This window comes from Corapipo altera, unplaced genomic scaffold (assembly GCF_003945725.1).
Source record: "Corapipo altera isolate COAL_440 unplaced genomic scaffold, ASM394572v1 70, whole genome shotgun sequence".
NCBI classification, from domain to species: Eukaryota; Metazoa; Chordata; class Aves; order Passeriformes; family Pipridae; genus Corapipo; species Corapipo altera.
The window spans coordinates 353,844-373,970 of NW_020884911.1; the positions used below are offsets into that span (position 1 = coordinate 353,844).

At 48.8% G+C, this 20,127-nt stretch overlaps 1 protein-coding gene across 4 annotated transcripts in view; it reads right to left on the minus strand.

Moving 5' to 3' along the window:
- RALGAPA2 (Ral GTPase activating protein catalytic alpha subunit 2) overlaps positions 1 to 20,127 on the minus strand; it is a 96,752-nt gene that overhangs the window by 11,950 nt on the left and 64,675 nt on the right. The window lies entirely within an intron of this gene.

A 20,127-nucleotide genomic window follows, 5' to 3' on the forward strand; every position in this document is an offset into this window, starting at 1 on the left:
AGCACCAGCCCCTCAGCCCCACATCCACGCTGACCAGGCTGCAATGGGTAGGGAACGGGGGGCACCGGAATGGCCCAGCAGTTCTGAACAGGAGCAGTGAGGAGAGGACACCCTTCAGGGCTGGAAATTCAGGGTAACACCTCTGAGCTTCATGACTCAGAAACAGCGACTCGGGAGCTGCCGAGGGCAGGAGCAAACCCCCAGACCGCAGCTTTCCAAACCAGAACCCATTGTCACAGACGGCTGTGGCACTGTGGGAAGCTCCTGGCACACAATATTCCTGTTCCAATGACTAGAAAAGTGACTAGATTGGAGAAACAAGCTATGGGACAGAGGGGATCGACCCCCCCACATTCATTTGATCACTGGACTTCTCAAAAGAAATTAACCACGATAAACACAATTCTGAAAGCGTGACAGTTGTATTTAGGGCAGGTGCTGGAAGGTGCAACCCTATGTATCCCAAAGAAACGATGGACATTGGACAAACCCAGCCCACAACTTGCATGCATTATGGCCTGCATAATGCAGACAACAAAGCGAGCTAACATGGAGACTATTGCCTTTTAATTAAAACTCGGCAACCTGGAACACACAGCATTCAAATGTGTAATCAAAAACCAGTCACCAATAAAACTTACAAGCGTAACAAGCTGAAGCAACTTTCCAGCTGTCTTAATAGGACCCCTGCTTGCGGCAGCCTTTCACAGCGGAGAAAGCAAATCTTCCCCTTTTGTGTGCAGCTTCTGTCTGCTCAGAAGGTGAATCATACACTTCCAATAACAGGATAACGCTTGGGACAAATCTACAATGGGCTGGAGAGCCTCACGTATGACTTTATGAATTAGGGCTTGCAGGAGCCAGGATGACATCTCATTCTCCGTTTCCTCAGTGAAAACAAAAGTTTTCAGCGCCTCATTGTGCTTCTGTTACGGGGAAATGCACTCGAGCTCCACAAGGCTGTTCAGTGGGAGCAAAGGCCAAGCTGAATTTAGAAATTAGGAGCAGGAGAATAACATCAGTGACAACAGAATGCAGGTGAGGGTATTTAGAATTGAAAAGCATTACTAATTAATACTGAAGTGCCATTTGTAACTTGCAGTACATTAACAAAACCACTCTGAAACAGTATTTAAAAAAAAAATATCAGAGTAAAGCAGTGCTTAGAGCCAGGAGACGATGGTCTAGTGTCGACCTTGAGGGGAGTAAGCAAAGCACGTCTTCATTGCACGCGAGTTCCTGCAAGCGTGGTGGCAACAAAAGAAAGAGAAAGAAAAGAAGAATTTTGCTTTTAACGCTTGCAGAGGACGATTGATATGTGATAAATCTTCTTACAAACTTCCCGTGGAAGCCTGGAGAAAGAAAATCAATAGCCAGCATTTCAGCGTTTGCACCTGCTGACAGCGTTATTTGCTCAGTTTTCCTCCCTTCCCCGAAGCCCGGGAGAACACATTCCTGACAGCGCCAGCGCCAGCCCGCGGCGTGCGGGGCTGCCTCCCCATTATGGGCTGAACTCCTGATGACTCTTGTTAATGAATAGGCTGCCAAACTTCCTCGGAGAGGAGGCACACGCCTGGGCCCTATTCTAAAGGGACTGACGGATGCCATTCACTTCTCATTATGGAGATGCTGATTCCTCGGCGCTCGGCTGTTGCCAGGGCCGTGCGGAGCGGGCCGGGCGAGCGCCGGCCGGGAACAGCGGGACGCGGGGGCTGCGCGGCCGTCTGGCCCACAGCCCCTCCGACACGGAGCTGGCACGTGCTGGCGCAGCGGGAGCAGACCCAGGCGTGACAAATTGCTGAAAGGGCTCGGCGACACCGGGGGCTGACGACCACCTGAGCCTGCGGGCCGGCCGGCAGCTCTCGATTCACGGCCGGGGCTGCGCGTGGGCCGCTGCAAACCAGGCGGGGGGACGGCAAAGGCTTTTCATGCTCTGCCTGATAATGCCCTGCTGGGTAATGAACGGCCGCGCTCATCGCGCACATCAGCACACGCGGCCACCGCGGGCACACCGCAGGCTGTGCCGCCTCGGTAAGTGCTACACGGAAAAACACGGCGAGGACACGCCGGCCGGGTTTGCTCTGCACCCTGAAAATGCCTATTGATGAGCTGGACGGTGCCCCTCGCCACACAAAAGACTGGGAAAAACCCCTGGGCCAAACAGCTGGGCAGCTCCAGGAGGGGCAGCTGAGGAACACCACACTGTGCCATGCTGATGCCAAGGTCCGGAGAGCCCTGCGGATCCACAGCGGCTCTGGAGGCGCGCGAGGAGGATCCCAATTCAGCGCCCCCCTTGCAGATTAAAAAGTTAAAAGCAGGGGTCCTGGGGAGGCCGAGTGCACACACTGGCTCCACTCCCCAGCCCTGCCTCGGCTCGGTGCTGCCTGTGTCCCTGCCAGGCTCCCTGGAGCAGGAGGCAGCACGGCAGCTCCCACCATGTGGGCAGTGAGCAGGATGCCCGTGCTCATTTTTACTCACAGCTTAATCAAAAAAGAATTGAGTGACTGCAGGAAAATGAAACTAAACTCCCTGCCATCTCTGTTTCAGTACATTCACAGACTGGGGAAAAAGCTGGGATTCACTAAAATAAAAAGCCAACTAAAATTTTACTGAAGTTTAAGAATTTACATGAATGAGCTGCAAAGAACCCTCTGAAAAACACCTCCATCCTGTTAAAAAAAGCCTCAAGGAGTTTCCTGTTTGTCCCTCTGCAGGAACGTGTCCATCCCAATAATCCCTGGAGCCATACTTCTGTCAGAGCTGCACCACATAAATGTGCTGTGCCTCCAGCCTATGAGCTGGCCCCGAAATGTCCCTGACTTACACACCTTACAACTGACTCTTCCTAACCTGGACTTTGTGTCCCGGCTCCTCTGAGCTTTGGGCAGGTGCCCTGAACACTAAGCTGCGTTTAGATGGAGTGCCACACAAACTGCTGGTTTAAAAATGCAACCCACAGACCAGCAACCCCCCATCCCAGCTCAGGGCAGTGCTCTGGGCTGAGCAGGACCATAAGGGAGGCCCAAGTGCAGCTTTCCTAGAGAAGCCTCAGGGCTCGAGGGCTGCAGGGACACAAATCCGCTGCTGGGGCTGCAGAGGATGGGCTGTGATCTTGAACCCTACCCTGGCGAAAAGCTGGACAGCTGGCAGCCCTGATTAACTAAGCCCCCAGTTATCTGGAGGTTTGGAGCGTCCCCTGAGATCTTCAGATAAATGGAGTCATACCAGACCCTTGAAGGAGCTGATCAAAAGCTCCTTTTTTAATATGTACGGCAATTTGACCCACCCCTCCACGGCTGCATTATTTTACATTTTGCTTCTGCCAAGGCAAAACTCCAGGGCAAAATGTTTAAAACAGGCACAAACAAGGTTTTTTTCATTTCATGTGAAATAATAACATTGAGAGCTATGACAAGGTGTGACTTATTGATCATGAACATATATAAAACTGTGGAGAGCAGGAATTTACCTCCTATTTGAATACAGCAATGAAATCTCAGCATTTGAATATTATGAGCTTTTAGAAGTATTTTATCAGTATATCAATTATTTTAACATTTCAACCACGCAATGAAGGCTGTTTGGAAAAAAACTCCAACGCATTAAAATGTGAACATTACCTATTTTCAATAAACCACAACACCTCATTGCAGCAGCAGGATGACCTGCAAAGTTCTGTGGTGAAACACACAGGACCTTCCAGATGGAGAATGCAAAAGGAGGCAAAAGGCAGAAATTTGTAAATTCACTGGAGAGGCAGGTACTCGGCTCTCACCTACCAGCATCACCTCTACATATTTAACCTCTACAGCACAGAGCCAGTTTCAGACACACGGTTTAAATCATAAAGACTTTGAAAACCCTTCAAAGTCCTTGTCATCTGGGTCCTGCGGGTGACCCGAGCCACCCTGGGGTCAGGATTTGGCCAACGTTTCCTTCTCTGCACACACAGGACATTAAACCACAACTAACAACCTGTTTACAAACAGGGAATAGAGAAAGCGATTATTTGTCAATAGCAGATCCTGAAAATGTAGAACTTTTACTTATGAACCATAACTCTGTGCTGACCTCAAGCAAAACTCTCAGGGCCCCATCCCTGCAGATGGCAATGGCCAGCAAGTCCTTCTCCATTTTCATCTTATTTGAAAACAAAAACATTTTGGCAGCATTCATATACTCTCACCAACATATAGAAACAACGGTGCATTCTGCTGATGCAGAAATAAAAGACAAAAGTGTTTGTGGGCTTGTGGACAGGCAAGGGGAGAACTGACTGGCTGCTCTCCACGGCCCGTGGTTCGTGCCAACACCACGGGGCACCAGTCCCAGGACTGGCACCCATTCGTTGGGGTGCGCGGAGAGCACACGCTCCAACGCCTGTTCCTCCGGCTCCAGAGGGACTGCTGAGGCTGTTAATGCGGACTGCTGGCATGGACCTACTGCAACTCCCATCTGTGATGTGCATCCCACCCGGAGAAGGGCTTTCAGGGCATCTGGCCAGTGGAGAAGCTGAAAGTATAGAGGTAGACAGCTCTTTCCAGCCCATCAGACATCAAGGCTGTCTACATGTCCACGTGCCAAATCCTTCTTCCATCCAACTAGAGAGACTTGCAGAAAATCTTTGAACTTACTGTTCAGTGCAAGAAACACCTATTTCAGTTTCCTCCTGACTTGTATCACAGGGACCAAAGATGGTTCCACAAAAAGGGGTTTGCTGCTGACACTGTGACAGCAGTTGCGGAAAACAAACGAGAACATAAATGTTTGGGACTTACCAAAGCAGAATAAAGCCGGGACCGTAAAACTGAGGTTAACAGAGATGTGTTGGCAGATGACCTTTCTGCACCTAATTGTCCTCCCCAGCTCTGCACAGGATGGAGTTACTGTGCTTTTAAAATGTGGTGCTAGGCAACTTCAGTGCGAAACTCAATCTGCTTGATTGGGCTCACCATCGTTTACGGTCTAGTGACCGTCACTGCTGCATGAATTTCACTGAGAACTTTTGGGGGAATTTTAGTAACATATATCCTTCCTTGAACAGGTGCAATTAAATTTTACCTGTCAGCAACCACAGACTTATGTGCTTTTTATAAACCAAGGCATCTGAGATGCAAACTTTGCAGTGATGCATATCTTAAATGGGCCCATGTAACACGTGAGACACGCGTGAGCCGAGGCTGTGCCACCGGCGGGTCTGTGGGCACCGGGCCCCCTCTGCAGCCCCCACCACGGCCATCTGTCCGTGCTGCAGCCGGGGGAGCCAGGGCTCCACGCGCTCCCTCAGCGGAGCAGGGCTGGCCTGTGCCAGGGCTGCTGTTCCTCCTCCTTATCCAAAACGGGCAGATGATCCTCTCCTGCCAAAACCAAGAGCTCATCCTCTCCATGGCATAATTTTCTGCTGTTCTGCCACCTCTCCAAGCAGAATCACACAGACAGGCAGCCCTCTGTGCTGGGGGGCTTGAGGGGGATGGCTGGAGCCCAGGACACTCTGGTGTGCAAGAGACACAGTTCTCCCTGAAAACGACAGGTACGGGTTCCTCGTTTGTGCTGCAGCACCGTGCCTGGAGCTCTGCCACCTCCCTCCCTGCAGCAGGGCCTGGGTCTCTGCACAGCATTACAAAAGAACCTCAGTGCTGACTGATGGAGATGGGCTGCAGATCCCACAAAGCACACGGTGCAGCGCGCTGGTCCCCTCGCAGACGGTCGCCATTAATTGCTTTAAAGAGGAAAGTGCGACACGACAGCAACAGAAACACGATTCACACGGTTTCAAAGCATCTCTGTGGAAATCAAGCAGTGTAAGAGCAAAGCCATACTGAAGGTGCCCTGAGGCAAAAGGCTCCAGCTCATGCTGTCTGTGTGGAGCCCCGCACCGGCTCTTGGCTCCCGATGCCGTTCGGCAGCACGTGGCCCAAGGTGTGCTGCGAGCACCCGTCTGGCAGAAGCACTCGCCTGCCGCTCTGGGATATCAAGAATATGTGGCACATTAGTCATGCCAAGTGCTTCAGGGGAGAGTTTTGCATTTATTATGAATAAGGCAGAAAACAAGCTTTCATCTTAATTTCCTCGCGCTCCTGCTGGCGGGAAGCCCCCGGGAGCAGACACACGTACCGTCACAGAGCAACCGCCCCGCAGCAGGGGCGAGGGGACAGCGTCACCTCCCTGCTCCCACACAGCTCTGGACCCTCTGGCACTCGGGCTCAGCCCTGCCCGGAGCTTTCTTACTGTACCACTGAGTACCTGCCATGCTCTCCTCCCAGGCAGTCCTGTTTGTATAGAGAATAAAAAAGCTGGAACTGCCCCTCCTGCCCTTTATTAACTTTGTTCTTGTTCAGCATGTTCCTCGTGCACTGCAGTGGTGACAAACAGCCACACACAGCTGTGCCTAAAACATGGCACCGTATGTTTTGCATGGCACAACTCTGCCCATCCAAGGTCCAGTCAGCCACTGCACTCCGTGCTTATCACTGCACTGATAAGGCTTTGATGAAAATATTTCAACTGATTACCATGATGACATAATAGCCTGTTACCAGCTAGAGCAGCAGGAGCCTTGACTACTAACTCCATGGGGCACATAAAGATCTAAACACTGAGAAGCTACTTCTGAAAGAGTTCTGTACTGCAAGAGCTGTTGTGCCATCAGTGGCACAAGCTTTTGGCCAGCAAATAAGCGGGGCATGATTCCCCCCATATATGTTTCCCCTAGAAGTATCCATGCAGTTCCCTACTCAGTCTTGAGATAAAAGGACAGGAGTTGCCCAGGTCTAATTGAAAGTTACCTTCCCAGTGCCCCAGAGCAGAGAGATATAAAGAGATACTGAGGAGGAGGTCCTCTGTTCCGAGGGCACTGGGGTGAGTTATCCTCCCTCTCTCTCCTCCAGCAAAGTACTTTTTCACCCAGGGAAATAACCTGGAGACAGAAAAACTGAAGACGGGTGGGAGAGGCGCAGAGAGCAGAGGGTTGAGAAGATGTGCTGCAGGCAGGGATGGCCCTTCCCAAGACCCCCATCAGGAGCAGAGCCTGGGCACATCCTGCCTTTGCCTGTGAAAGGGAGCTGCTGTCCTGCAGGGCCCTGGCTGTGCAGGGCTCACAGGACAGACAAATCCCTGGGTCCCATTTGCAGGGATCATTCCAGCACCACGCTGTCCCGTGTTATCAGTGTCTGTACAGCTGCTGAGCTCGTGTTCTGCAATTATCTGCCTTGTTCACAAACGGGGTGAGCATCAGGGGATAAATAACTGTAGGAAAGGTCATGTGTTACCGAGCAATGCTTTGTCCCAGTCTTAATTTTATTCAAACACTCACAAAATGCACCTATTCCAGTAATTCCACTAATGAGCTGTTACTTCTGGACATCTTAGAAAAAGGGCAAAGGTAGCAAGGTTCAAATATTTGTCATTTGTCAGTTCCTTGAAATAGGCTGCTTGTACTCCCAGGGATAATGTACTATCCTTGGGTTACTGTTGTTAACACATACCAGCAATTTTACTTTTATTCTCTTTTGTTCCAGCCTGTGTGTTACAAGGAAGGGGCTTCTTTTGAAAGCTTGAGCATTTTTCCATCAAAACTGTATTCTAGCAAGTTTTTGTTTGTGAGCAGCAGCAGAGGGATTTTCACCATCATTAAATGTCACCCTCAGCACCCTTTGGGAGGGAGAGTAAAATTACTGACAGCTTTTACCAGGCATACCTGGAAAAGTTTTGAAAACCTGGACCCTGCACTAGCAACAGTGAAAACCAGTGAATACAGAGTCGGGTGCAGGACTGAGAATCGACGCCCCTCCCCAGCACAGTCACTCCCAAGGCACTGCACAGGGGCCTTTCATGGAGAGAGATGCTGTGCTGCACTGACAGCCTCCCAAAAACTCTGTGGAGAAACAGCCAGGCCTGCTTGCAAGGGCAGTCGGTGCTTGTAATTCTCATTCTCCAGAGAAAAGAGTGACTGAGTGGCTGAACCCTTGTTAACTCACTCACTTTTGCAGCATGTGTTTACCCTTCTCAGTAGTCAATGTTCCTGCACTTATTGCCAACCCATTTCCCCAACACACAGACATTCACCTAAAGTCAGAACTGTCACCAAAACAATTCCCATGCCACCTGAGCTCTGCTCCTCAGCCCAGTGCTACACAGGGCACCTTGAGACCAGGAACAGGGCGAGCTCCAGCACAGCAGTGTCCAGGCGGATATCCGCTCAGCTGGGAATCTCCCAGGATAATGGCATACTCCAAACCTTTCAGAAATTGAAGGTGCCAGCCTATGTAATTCTCAGCTTCGAAAATTAAACACCCAGAGGCAGGGAAAGGTCACGACATATTCATAATTCAGAATTCAATGGAGAACGACAGAACGGGTCATGACAACATTGCCTCAAAAATCTGTGCTGAACAGGGCAGAGTCACCCTTAGGTGCACATCTGCACCCAGGACTTTTGGGGTGGGGAGGACGGGCTGGCAGCTGCAGACTCACAAACCAGCTCACATTTTGGTCACTACAGACACGCTGGGAAAAGCCCCTGTTCTCAGTTTCTGAGCACGATGCTACAAATGATGTTTAAGTGGGGCACAGATGCCAAGGAGGAGTCAGGAGACTGTTGTCATCCACACAAACATGGACAAAAGGAACTGCCTTTCCTGATTTTAAATAAAATCAAAGAAAAATTGTAATTTGGTTAGTTTTGAATCTATCTCTGCCCACAATGAGCAGCAAGGTGTCTGCTGAACCGACTTACACACACTGTTAGAGGAAGGAGTAAAAGAACTGTGGGAGGTAAGAAATGCTCTCCTCCACCACTCACAGAACATCACACTCGTGTATTGCTCACACAATCTTGATATTCAACAATGATGCTTCCAGGTCTTCAAAATTAAATGTTTTCCAAATGTAAATCTCTGGAAAGCTTAACTGCTCTGAAACTACAATTTTTACAAAGTTTATAATCTCTGAAGCAGTTTTAAGTATTTACAAATATTGACTAGCCACATGGAACTGCACATGGACACAGAATTCCTGGAATTATATGGAATATAAATACACATGCTGAATGGATTTGTTCCCCCCAAAAAAGAGCTCAATTCATTTAGTTGTAACCCAATCACAGCCAGTGACACCTCAGAAAGGGGCACCTCTATGTTCTGGGTATAACCAATGGACTTCTTCAAACTCTCTAGTTAACAGAAAAATCATACTTTTTCACCTACTAAATGTTATCAAACCTTCCCTGTCAGTTTGATAAGAGTGCGATGATCTGGCAGCTACAAGCAGAACAAAATATAATTGCATGAAATAATTTTGCCCCTTCTTGTTTATGACAGATATTTTCATTATTTCTGGGTCTAACACTAAATGGCTCAGTTTCAGGTCTATTATACTTGGTAATTTACATTTATTACAATCAAGGACAGGTAACTGGGGCTTATTATCACATCCATTATGAGTGACACCATTTACAAGATGCTTAACACTAAATGTACTTGTTGCTGTAGCAAGACAGGTTGGGAAGAACAAATCCGAAAAAGCCCAGCAAGATATCAGCAGGGAAGTCCCAGCTTTAAATTAAAATCAAAATAAAGAGGAAGGTGTTTTAAAATTTTTACCTGACATATTTGTAACCACTGAGGATATTCCAAAGCAGGGACTCAGCATGGGGCTCTGGGTGACAGACACCACACAGGGACTGACTGAGCCCCGAAGGCAGCGGGAGCTTGGTGGGGGCTCCATTTCCACTGCCCCTTTCCGTGCCCTACCTGTGCCCTGCTGGATTCCCTGGTGCTGTCCCTGCCTGGGTGCCGGCACAGCACAGCACAGCACAGCACAGCACAGCACAGCACAGCACAGCACAGCACAGCACAGCAACACCTGGCACTGCTCGGCCCAGCCCTGCCGGCAGCTGACGGGAGCTCCCTGCCAGGTGGCTGCGCTTCAATTACACTGGCTCGGCATTGTAGGGTTAACAAGGATCCAGGGGAAATCTTTTATTCATATAACACAGAATGCCTTTTGTTGATCTCTGAATAATGTTGCTTAAAATCCACTAAATGAGAATGCTCTGTGCAGCGGGCAGCCTGCACAGGTACAGCGGTGCACCCACCGGCCGGGACGGTCTGAGCCCCAGCAGCAGAGGATTAAGTCAGCATTTAAAATAACATTTTTTTTCCCTAGAAGCGACCTCCCAGTAGGGGAACCAGATTCCATTTTCCTGGCACAGCTCAGCCAGTGCCCACGATGTGATGGTGCCCTGTTTCCCCAAAGGAGTAAATTAAAATTCTGGTGCGTGTTTATGAAATCTGTTTTTTTTAACTTATCAAGTGGGGGGGGGGGGGGGCAAAACTAAAAATGTGACTCCTTCACAAAAAGGCAAGTTAATGCAATGATTCCACTACCGTTAACTTTTTCTAAATGTTCTGCTGTTTCTGAAAATATTTCCCCATAGGCTTCAAGTAACTCAAGGTGGCCATGGAGTCTTATCATCACATTTAATTATAAGGCAAAAGGGAAGTTCCTGCCTGAGCTGTACGATACACTATTAAACAATCAAGTTCTAAATCTGAGCACAGGAGAAATGATGGTGGAGATGGAGAGAGCACGAGGGAGGATGCTCAGCTGGCTGCACCCCCAAGCTGACAGCCAGCTCTAACACCCAGGACCAGCCAGGTTCAAGCCAGCTTAAAAAGGAGTGAGAATGAGACCCAATCACATACCAGGCTATTGCATACAGGTAATAATGCAGGGAACGGGACAGAAGTGCTGAAAATGCCCCAAGATAGCACAAAAGGAAAACTCCTGCCCATAGGAAGAAATGTCATAGAAATAATGTGAAGGGCTTTGGCAAACCACTAAGGTGATTCCAAAGAAAAGGTGAGGTGCCAGTGGAGTCCTTTCCAGCTCAGGACATTTGGTCTGTGTTTGCAGGTTAAAAGCCACTGAAGTGCTCTGCAGGAGCAGAGACAGGCTGGGGCTGGGCTCTGCAAGCTGCATGTCATGGGGTAGGAGGTGCAATGACCTGTGCCTGTGGTGAGACCCTCCAGGTGCTCAGAGGATTGGGGTCACACAGATACACTGGGGAAGAGTGCCAGGGAGCAGTTCTGCTGTGCCAGCCAGGGGGCACAGCAAAGGCTCTGCACTGCTGCCCATCACCCAGGTGTGCGGGTTATGGAGCACACACCTCCACCGCCAGGAGATCACCTCGTCCAAACGGACAATTAATCTGATTGGAGAAGGCAAACGAGTGAGCCAGTGCTGCTGCAGAGACAGCTGTGATGGGGGTGGAAATCATGCAGCAGAGCCACCCACCCCTGCGAGCCAGCGCAGGCAGGAGAGGTGGATGGCAACTGGTGACAACTGTGCCGCTCCGGTCCCTTTCTCCAAGGCTATCAAAAACCTGCCTGGGAGCCCCCAGCGACAGCCCAGCGCCACTCTGCTCTGCACAGCCCTTTCCATCTGCTTCCTGCCAGGCCCTTCTGACACATCTCATTCTCCAGCCAGCACAGAGACGCTCCTTTGTCACGGTGACCACAAATCACCGCACGGGCCGACCCTTCCCCGGCACGTGCCTCGCAGCACCGGCTCCGGCTCTACAGATCACAGAAGGGACCCTAACAAGGCCTGTGTGCCACGAGCTCAGTCCCAGGGGCCCGGGGGCCCGGCTGCTCAGGGCACATGGTCGGTGCCCAGGTGGCACAGCCGCCTCACAGACCCTCCCTGAGCACAGACCCGGGAAGCTGCTGCCTTGTTCTCGGGTCCTGCTGAAACACATCCTTTCCTTATTGTTCACACTGCTGCTTTAAGCTAAATTTCTGAAGTTCTTTGACATCTTGAACTGCTGAGTCATTTCAAATACACAAGGAGATGATGGGGATCCCAAAGAGAAAGGGGGGGAACAGAGAATGAATTTTTAATGAAGCACTAAAGCTGGTGGAAGCAGAGAAGGAGAACATGCAGGGACAGCAACCCCGGGAAGAAGCTACACAGCAGGGAGGCTGTGTGTTGTCAGGCTGCTGTCAGGTTTTCCTGTATTCAAGTTTTCTTCCAGGTTAAGTCTAACTTTCTCAAAAATCACCTGCCAAATTTCACCCAAATTTAAAATTTCAACTGTTAAATTTCAACTATTCTGTCTTCTGCAGAACAGAACCAGCACTGCAGTCACTCCTGTCCAGTTACACACTGACACTTCCCACATTTACCTTCCCGAGGAACTCAGGAAACTGTTTCTTCCCAGTCAATAACAAAAGGAGAACGTGTGTCTTTGGCATAAGTACAAGCAGCTGTAAACTGTGTCATGACCCACATCAGGCCTCTGCTATGTGAGCTTGAGTCATCCTGTGAGCAGCCTGCAAAATTTTATCATTAGCTGGAAAACGCCTGCTGCAACACAAGATGAGCCCATCCAAATAATTTCACTTGCTAATTAACATTGGAAATACATGACAGCCTTGGTTTTGGGAGTGATTTCAGAGCCTACAGCACCTCTTGCACTGCCAAGCGTTCTGGTTTGGACCCACGTGTGACTCGGTGTAACAGCAGGAACACCGGCACGTGCAAGTGGGGTATCTGGAATGAAATATTTGGCTTTTTTGCAACATCTCTTTTCAGTAACTGCCCTGGCTCTGCCGTGGGGGCTCCCTGCTCAGGCACACTGCTCTCTGTTCCCCTCTATAACGCCATTAGTAGCACTGCACACGCTGCTACCTTGCGCAAGGTTGGGCTCCTGGCTGTTTGAATCTGCCTCTCTGAAGCAGATACTGTTCTGCAGCTCGAAACAATGCCCAGCACTTCGGAATGAAAAGAGAGAAAGTGAACATTAGCACATCAAAGGCCCCTTTCTGAAAGAAGAAAAATAGCACGGATGCACACTTTAATCTTTCTGACAATCTATGCATGGCCTGAGCTGAATTCTGTTTTTCACACAAATGGGAATGCTCCATACGAGGACGTCTGTACCAACAGCAACAAGAACAGAGGAGCAGGAGCTAGCACAGACTTTGAACTTTTAAAATATGGATTAACATGCAATAATATTTAAAAACTGACAGAACAACATCCTTCTTATCTATCCTAATAAACCCAAATAACATCAAACACATTTTACAGGCAACATACAGAAAAACTGCTAAAAATATTTTAATCTAAAAATAAAAAGGAAGTTAGTATTAAACAAAATACAGGCAATATTAAAATCTTAATGTAAATGTCTATTCTTTAAAATCAGTTACCTATCAGCGAACAGCCTTAAGTGTAATTCACTTAATTAGTACTTCCATTTAGCTAACTAAGGGTGGAATGGGACCCACACTTAGAGCCTTAAAAGAAAATATTCCTAAAATATGTATACAGCACCTATTACCCTAAATTCAACTATTATTCTAAAGTGCTCATTCTGCTGCAGAAAGGCAGAGATTTCTGCCTGTAAATCTCCTGGCACTGGGGAAGACTCACATCCATCAGCCTGGAGAAGCTGGGGACAGCTCTCTGCTCAGCACAGCAGGGAGAAGCACCTCCAGAAAACCAGAGCAAGGCCAACAGCACAATCCCACCAAAGGAGAGGGGCAGGAGATCCCTCCGCTCATTCCTTCACCAGAAGGCCCTGTTTGCTGCTCAGATCTCCCCAGGATTGTCTGCATGTTTTTTCTGCTGACAACATGTCAAACTGTTGAGTCCAAATGCTTGTGGAGAGCACGAGAGGGACTGCCCAGGAATGACATCCCGGTTTTCTTCATGTAAACAGAATTGCATCTCCCTAACTATCAGCTTTAACAGAATGGCATGATGTTATAAACAAGCTTTTAGTAAATGCACATGGCTGAATGGATCTGTTCCTAAAAAAAGTCCAATTCCTTTGGTTATAACTCAATCCCAGCCAGGGGAATGACATCTCGGAAAACTTCAGAGATCGCAGGCTTGGACTTGCAGAGCATCAGCAGTGGAGAAGCAGAGGCACCACAGCTGAGCCTCACACACCTGACACTGTGCACAAACCACCATGGTCCCAACAGAACATGTTTATTCCCAGGAAGACTGAGAAAAATCCCATTTTTCTTGCAGATGTCAGTGACCTGCAAGTTAAAGCACTTCAGTCTCAAGAAGGAGCAGCAGAGCACATGTGGATTTTCCAAATGGACTGTTTGAAGGGTGGGATCAGTGGTGAGAGGACGGGTTGGCATATGGAAATACTGGAAAAGGAATTAAAAATAGCTGTTTTGGAAATCTTGCCATAGGGAAATTTGCCTGTGCCTTGGACACCCACCCTGCTACAGCCCAGCACGCTGAAGGTACCACAAAACCAGGGGCTCCCTACACTCATTTCACAAACACTGCCTGCAGTTTAGAGGGCTGTGTTGCTAAACACAGCCCCAGGCCCAGGACTTTTATTTCTCTTTATATTTTGCTTTTCCAGGATACAGCCTTGCTCAAAGCACTGGCTAAAATGCTTACTGGGGGAGGAAAGAATGGCTGGACCGGACAGATGGTCGGCCTTTGGATGCTGAAAGGGATTTTGAGGGAGTTGAGTAGTATGACTTAATTCTTGTCCTGAATATTGAAGGTAAACACAGATCAATCCAAATGAGGCAAAGCACAGCCACAGCCCTACACCAGTGTGCTGTCTGAAAAAAACAGCAGCAGATCACACATGCAGCAAAGCAAAAAAACCCCAAAAAGACTTTTTCTTAAAACTCTCAACACTGGAAATATTGCCTCTCCCGTCTGCTCAGGGAACAGAAATTGGCTGTCATTTTAAAAAATGCAACGATTTATTCACTGTACATAAATCACTGACTCAGCATGTTACTGCACAGCCAGAACACAGAGAGGTGAAGCAGAGAAACACTGAGTACCTGCTATTTTCTGGGCCCTGCTGTTTTCTCCCAATTCTGGACCATTACTACAATAGTCTCTCTGACATCTCCAGCAGCACCAGGATCCCACTCCATCCTAAAATCTCCTTATAGTGAACACTATAAAAAACTAACAAAGCTGCCTCAGGCCTGGTGCTCAAAATGTAACAAAAGGATGAAATACAAGGGGAGGGAAACGTGTGTCTGCAGGTATCATGTTTCTCACGGTTTTTTTTCTAGCGAGTGCTAACATGAAAAATGAAACGTTTTATTTACCAGTCTCTGTATATTTTCTTTAGTGCTACAAGGGAAGATCCAAACCTGTTGTTTAGGGCACTAAAGAACACTGAAGTCCATGTGAGCCGTTTGTTTGCAAATCCCAGTTTTACAGATACTGTAACTGATGTGCAAAGTGAGAACAGAAAGTAAAATCTCTCCACTTTGCTCTCTGAGATCCCAGGACTTTGTGTGTTGACTTTTGGGATTCCAAACTGCACGTTGCTGTGGCATTTAAAACAAACGGAAATGCTGGCATGCAAATCCTATTCAGCAACTTGAGAATACCGAGGGCTTTTACAAGGCAAAGAACACGTTAAAAGTTCATTAATTAACCAGTGCTTGGGAACAGATGGAATGGCTATCTGGGCTCTAATTACTGTAAGTTGGGACAGAGGTTCGCAGACCTTAATGAGGTTCAATAAAATGAATGATTAGACATCAATCACAATTAGAGAAACCTGTAAGATGAGCTGAATTATCATGGCAACAAGTCATAAAACACAAGAGCACAAAACCCAGCAGGTTCTGCGAAAGCCTAGAAAGAAAAGGTTTCTGAGTTAAAACAGTTCTTCTGGACTGGAACAATCCCTCTCTCCTGACAACCCAGGCAGTTAACGAGGAGGGCTGCACTGTTCCCCAGGCAGCCCTGGGGCTGGGTCACCCCTCCCAGGGTGTAGAGCACAGGGGTTACTCAGACTGGTATGTGTGGGTGTAACTGCTATTCCTGCAACTCCAAAAACTTCCAATAACATGGTGTTTTATTTAAAAATTGAGGACAAAAATATAATCCCAGCCATTTCTATTTCTTACCACTGGAGCTGCCTGTGAGAAATGTGCTTTCAGAGCCCCGAATCTCCCAGCTGCAACAGAGGCTGGCAGCGGGCAGAGGAAGGTGCTGAGGTGGAGACAGAAATTCCTAGCACAGGGCCCTGTTCTCTTATCATACCTGGAGTCTCTGAGCTCAGCCTCAGGGCTCGTTCCCCACAGTAACAGCCCTGTGCTCCTGTCACCCTCCTGCACAGCCACACTTGTGTGGCCTCAACAGCGTCACTCTGACAGGCACAGCCCTTAGAAGTCCCCTTTCAATACCAGAAAGCTAATCACAGGGTCACAGGGACAGCACAAGTTCAGGTAAGAGCTTTCAGGAACACGTGAAAAGCAAAGGGCCTCTGAGCTTGAGCTTAAGTTGTAATGAATTCACTTTCATGACACATTTTTGGTGTCAAGACTTCGCAGCACTGAGAAGCTGAGCTAACCCCGAGCTTGTCACACAGCTATCACTAAGATTTAAGTTGAATAACTGCTGCCTGAACAACACTGCCCTGCCCAGCTGAAAGGTAGGCAGGGGAAAGCCTGTTTTATTTAAGGAAGCCAACAACCTGTAGGCCAGCAAGGTGTTAGATCATCCAACTGTCACACAGGTGAAAATGAGCGAGGTGGATGAGCCCAAAGAGGGGCCATAAAGCCAGATGTTCAGCAGAAGTTACAGTTTTTCAAAGAAACCTGGGCCAGGCCAATTCGGAGAAGTATTAAAACTCAGCAAATTACCTGGGATTTTGTCTAACAGAAAATAATGTACACGCACTAGATTGTTACTAAGCATTAGATTTAAGAAATCATTAAAAGCCATCTGCTCCTGTTTATACACCAGAACCCTGCAGTTAATCGTACTGGGAAATACACACAGAAGTATGATGCTGAGGAAAGAAAAAACACAAATTCAACATGCCAGCCAGTAAACCTGCTACAAAAAGTAGCTTTCACCTGTTCCTCTCTCATGCTGTCATCATGTTTATATCCCCAATAACAGGATGGCTTTCAAAGTTTTTCAAGCGCAGGCAGAGGGGAAGCCTTTCCTCTCTAAAGAACGATGTAAGGTTATGGTGTTGCCCATCAAACTAGGTTTTATATAATAGGCACAAAAAAACCTGGGCCTCCTTCTCTTAGTATCAGCTGCACAGAATGTGTCAGGCTGGAGGGGACTCAGGTGGTGTTCTGGGTCACCTCCTCAAAGCATGGCCAACACCCAGTTCAGCTGCTCATTTTCAAAAAGAGAGAAACTAAGTCACTGAGAAAATTCAAAGCTAAATCTAAAAACATTTTTCCTGTTTAGAAAGCTACTCCTTAACTTTTAATCATACAATCACAACACATGTGGCTCATGGACACCATACCCTCAAGTCAGGGTTTCTTCAAAAGAGAAGAAGAGAAGTTGGACAGCGGTGGAAACCTGTACTGGCGATCGCACGTTTGTACTACTGCCGGTCCCGGAGCACTGGGGACGTGCCCATGGAAATGCCCACGTGTGCATCTGCTCTCTGCACCCTTGCACCTTCCCACCACCACAGAGAGGCAACCACATGGTTCTGGGGACACAGGAACGGCCTTGCTGGATGGAAACGGCCGTTTCCAATGTCAGCACCCTGGTGAGCACACGGTGCATCCCACCAGACCCACTGGGAACTCCACCGCAGGCCGGTGTGGAATCCCCATCTCCACAGGAGCCCTCAAACCACCCCCTAGGAAAGACTTTCCAAAGCCAGGCCTTCTTAAATCCCTCCCCGCAGGAGCCTTCACCTGCTGCAGCACTGCCCGCGGGGGACCCGTAACAAGTGGCTCCCGGGGAGCCCGAGCGCCGAGCTCGGCCACCTCCATCCTCGCCCGCAGGTCCCTTTGTTCCTTTGTTGCGCCGGAGGGAGCGGGAGATCCCGCCGCGCGCCCGCTCCTGCCCTGTGCTCCTGCCTCCCTTCTGCTTTTTGTCTCGGAACAGCGGTGCGCGAGCCGCGGCTTTTCACTCCCTCCTAACGAGCCTTTTCATGACCTATATAATTCCACATTCATGCCGAGCCCCCGTGTGCCACGCAGCCAGGATGTGCTTTAGTTTTCCCTGAATTTCGCAGTTTAATTTGATGATTACACTGTAAGAATTAAGACGCATCCTTTTAATCTAAATTACTCAGGGTAATTTAACTTAATTTTATTAAAACGTCGAAACGATCGCCGTACGTTCTGCACAAAGGAATTAGACTGGAAGGTTAAGAATCAGTATTAGGGATACCAGTAGCTCCCTCTAGTTGAAAAGTGCATTATTATTCTCCCCAAAGAGTCAGTAAATAGCAAAGACCCCCAAATATTACAAGCTGCTTACACCAAGCGGCTTGGGAACTTGCGCTGAAATATATAATCCTTGAAGATTCACCAGCTACAATGTCAGGATTCTCTCTTAGATGAAAACAACTTTTCACTATCTATGGCGACTTCTGACTATTTTTTTAATACGTTGATTATCAAAAAATTTAAAATTCCCAGCATTTGACAATGAATTCACTGTGGAACAAAAAAAATTACCGCATGTTAGGGCAGCGATTTGCAAACTGACTTTTACTGAAATTTAAAATAAGCGTTAGAGCGTGCATACGCTTTAAATAAATATAGGGTTTCAGATATTGATCCAGAAGCCACCTCCTTACATTTCCAAGGCTTTGAAACTAAAGAAGAGGCTTTTTAGCCTGAGGGGTTAAAAGTGTGGGTGTGGAAGTGGGCTTTTGTTGGAAAAATTAGCAATGCTATGAGTCATTGTGCATTAGCGGCAGAATAGTTTTGCATCTTGTATGAATCCAGACACCATATGCCATGCGAGGGCCGGCTCCGCTCGCGGTGCCGCTGCTGCCGGGCGGCCACGTGGGCATCCCCAGTGGAAAGGCTGTCTGCGCGCGGCGGCGGGGCAGGAGCGCGCCCATCCCGGCACGCCGGACATTGTCGGGAGCAGCAGGAACAGCTGGTAAGCCAGCGGAGCACGGCTCGCCCGGCCAGCATGCTAATGAGGCGGCCGGGCCGCACAAAGCCCCGCGCCGAGGGGAGCGACCCCAGGGCCCGCCCGGCCCTGCGAGGGCTCGGCCCGCGCCCCCGCCGCCCTCCGGCCCCGCACCGACGGCACAACAGGCACCGCGGGCCGGCCACAGCCCTCCGACAGCACGGCCTCGCTCACGGCCCGCGCAGGGAAACCGCAACGCGCTTGTGCTCTTATCGACCTGCTCCTGACAGAACAAACAAACAAAAGTAACCCCAGGAAGTCCTGGGAGTTCAGACTCGAGTTTCCGAAAGAAAAATCCCTTCAAAGTTAACAGGGGTGGAACAGCAAAATCACCAAAACCTACTTTGAAAATACACAGAATACGAACCCCTTTGACTCTCCTGGTGTGTAAGTGAAAAAAAAAAAATCAGCAAACCACCAAAAACCACAACAAGATGGAAAGAAGTCCTTGGTAGTAACCCAAATTTTGCTTCTGTCAAAGAACCAAAGAACAAGAGCCTCCCGTGAAACACAAGTTGGAGGTTCTTTGTCTAACCGGAGACAAATCATTAAGCACCAAGGGACAGGTGTTTGCACCTCTGTGTACCTCACTTGAAGAGAGGGGAGCTTGAGTTCACATCTCCCTGTGAAAGGAATGCTTACTATGGACAAAGCCCTGTCCCACGCTGACTCACCGTGTGCCCCAAGCTAACTGGGAGGCACAGCCTCCTTCCAGCCCAGCCCGCCGGGAAGTGCTCTGGCAGAGCAGGATTACACCAACCAAACCACACTCTCAGGAGGGGCAGAAGGCAGCGCCGGCTACAACTCTGCGACAAAATCAGCCCGAGACTTTCTCAATAACCTTCTGTGATTTTCACAGCTTCCAGCCATGGGGAAGAATAGCGATGGCCTCATGTTAGAGCAGGAAAATAAACTGCACTGTTAACATGCAAACCTCCCCCTGCTGCCTTCCTGCCACCCCAGCAGTGCAGGAACAAGCCCTGTGTCTAACAAGGGACCATGAGCAGGGACAGGGATGGACACGAAACAGAAAACAGAGAAATTTGATCCCGTGGTGCCCACACACCACAGCAGCATGTGGAGCTCAGACCTGCAGAAGCATTTTATACTCTTTAGATATGCACCGGCGGGATGCAGTAGATTCTCTGCGAGTCCATGAAGAGCTCTGTGAATGAGAGCTGAGGAGCCGCCTCCACAATC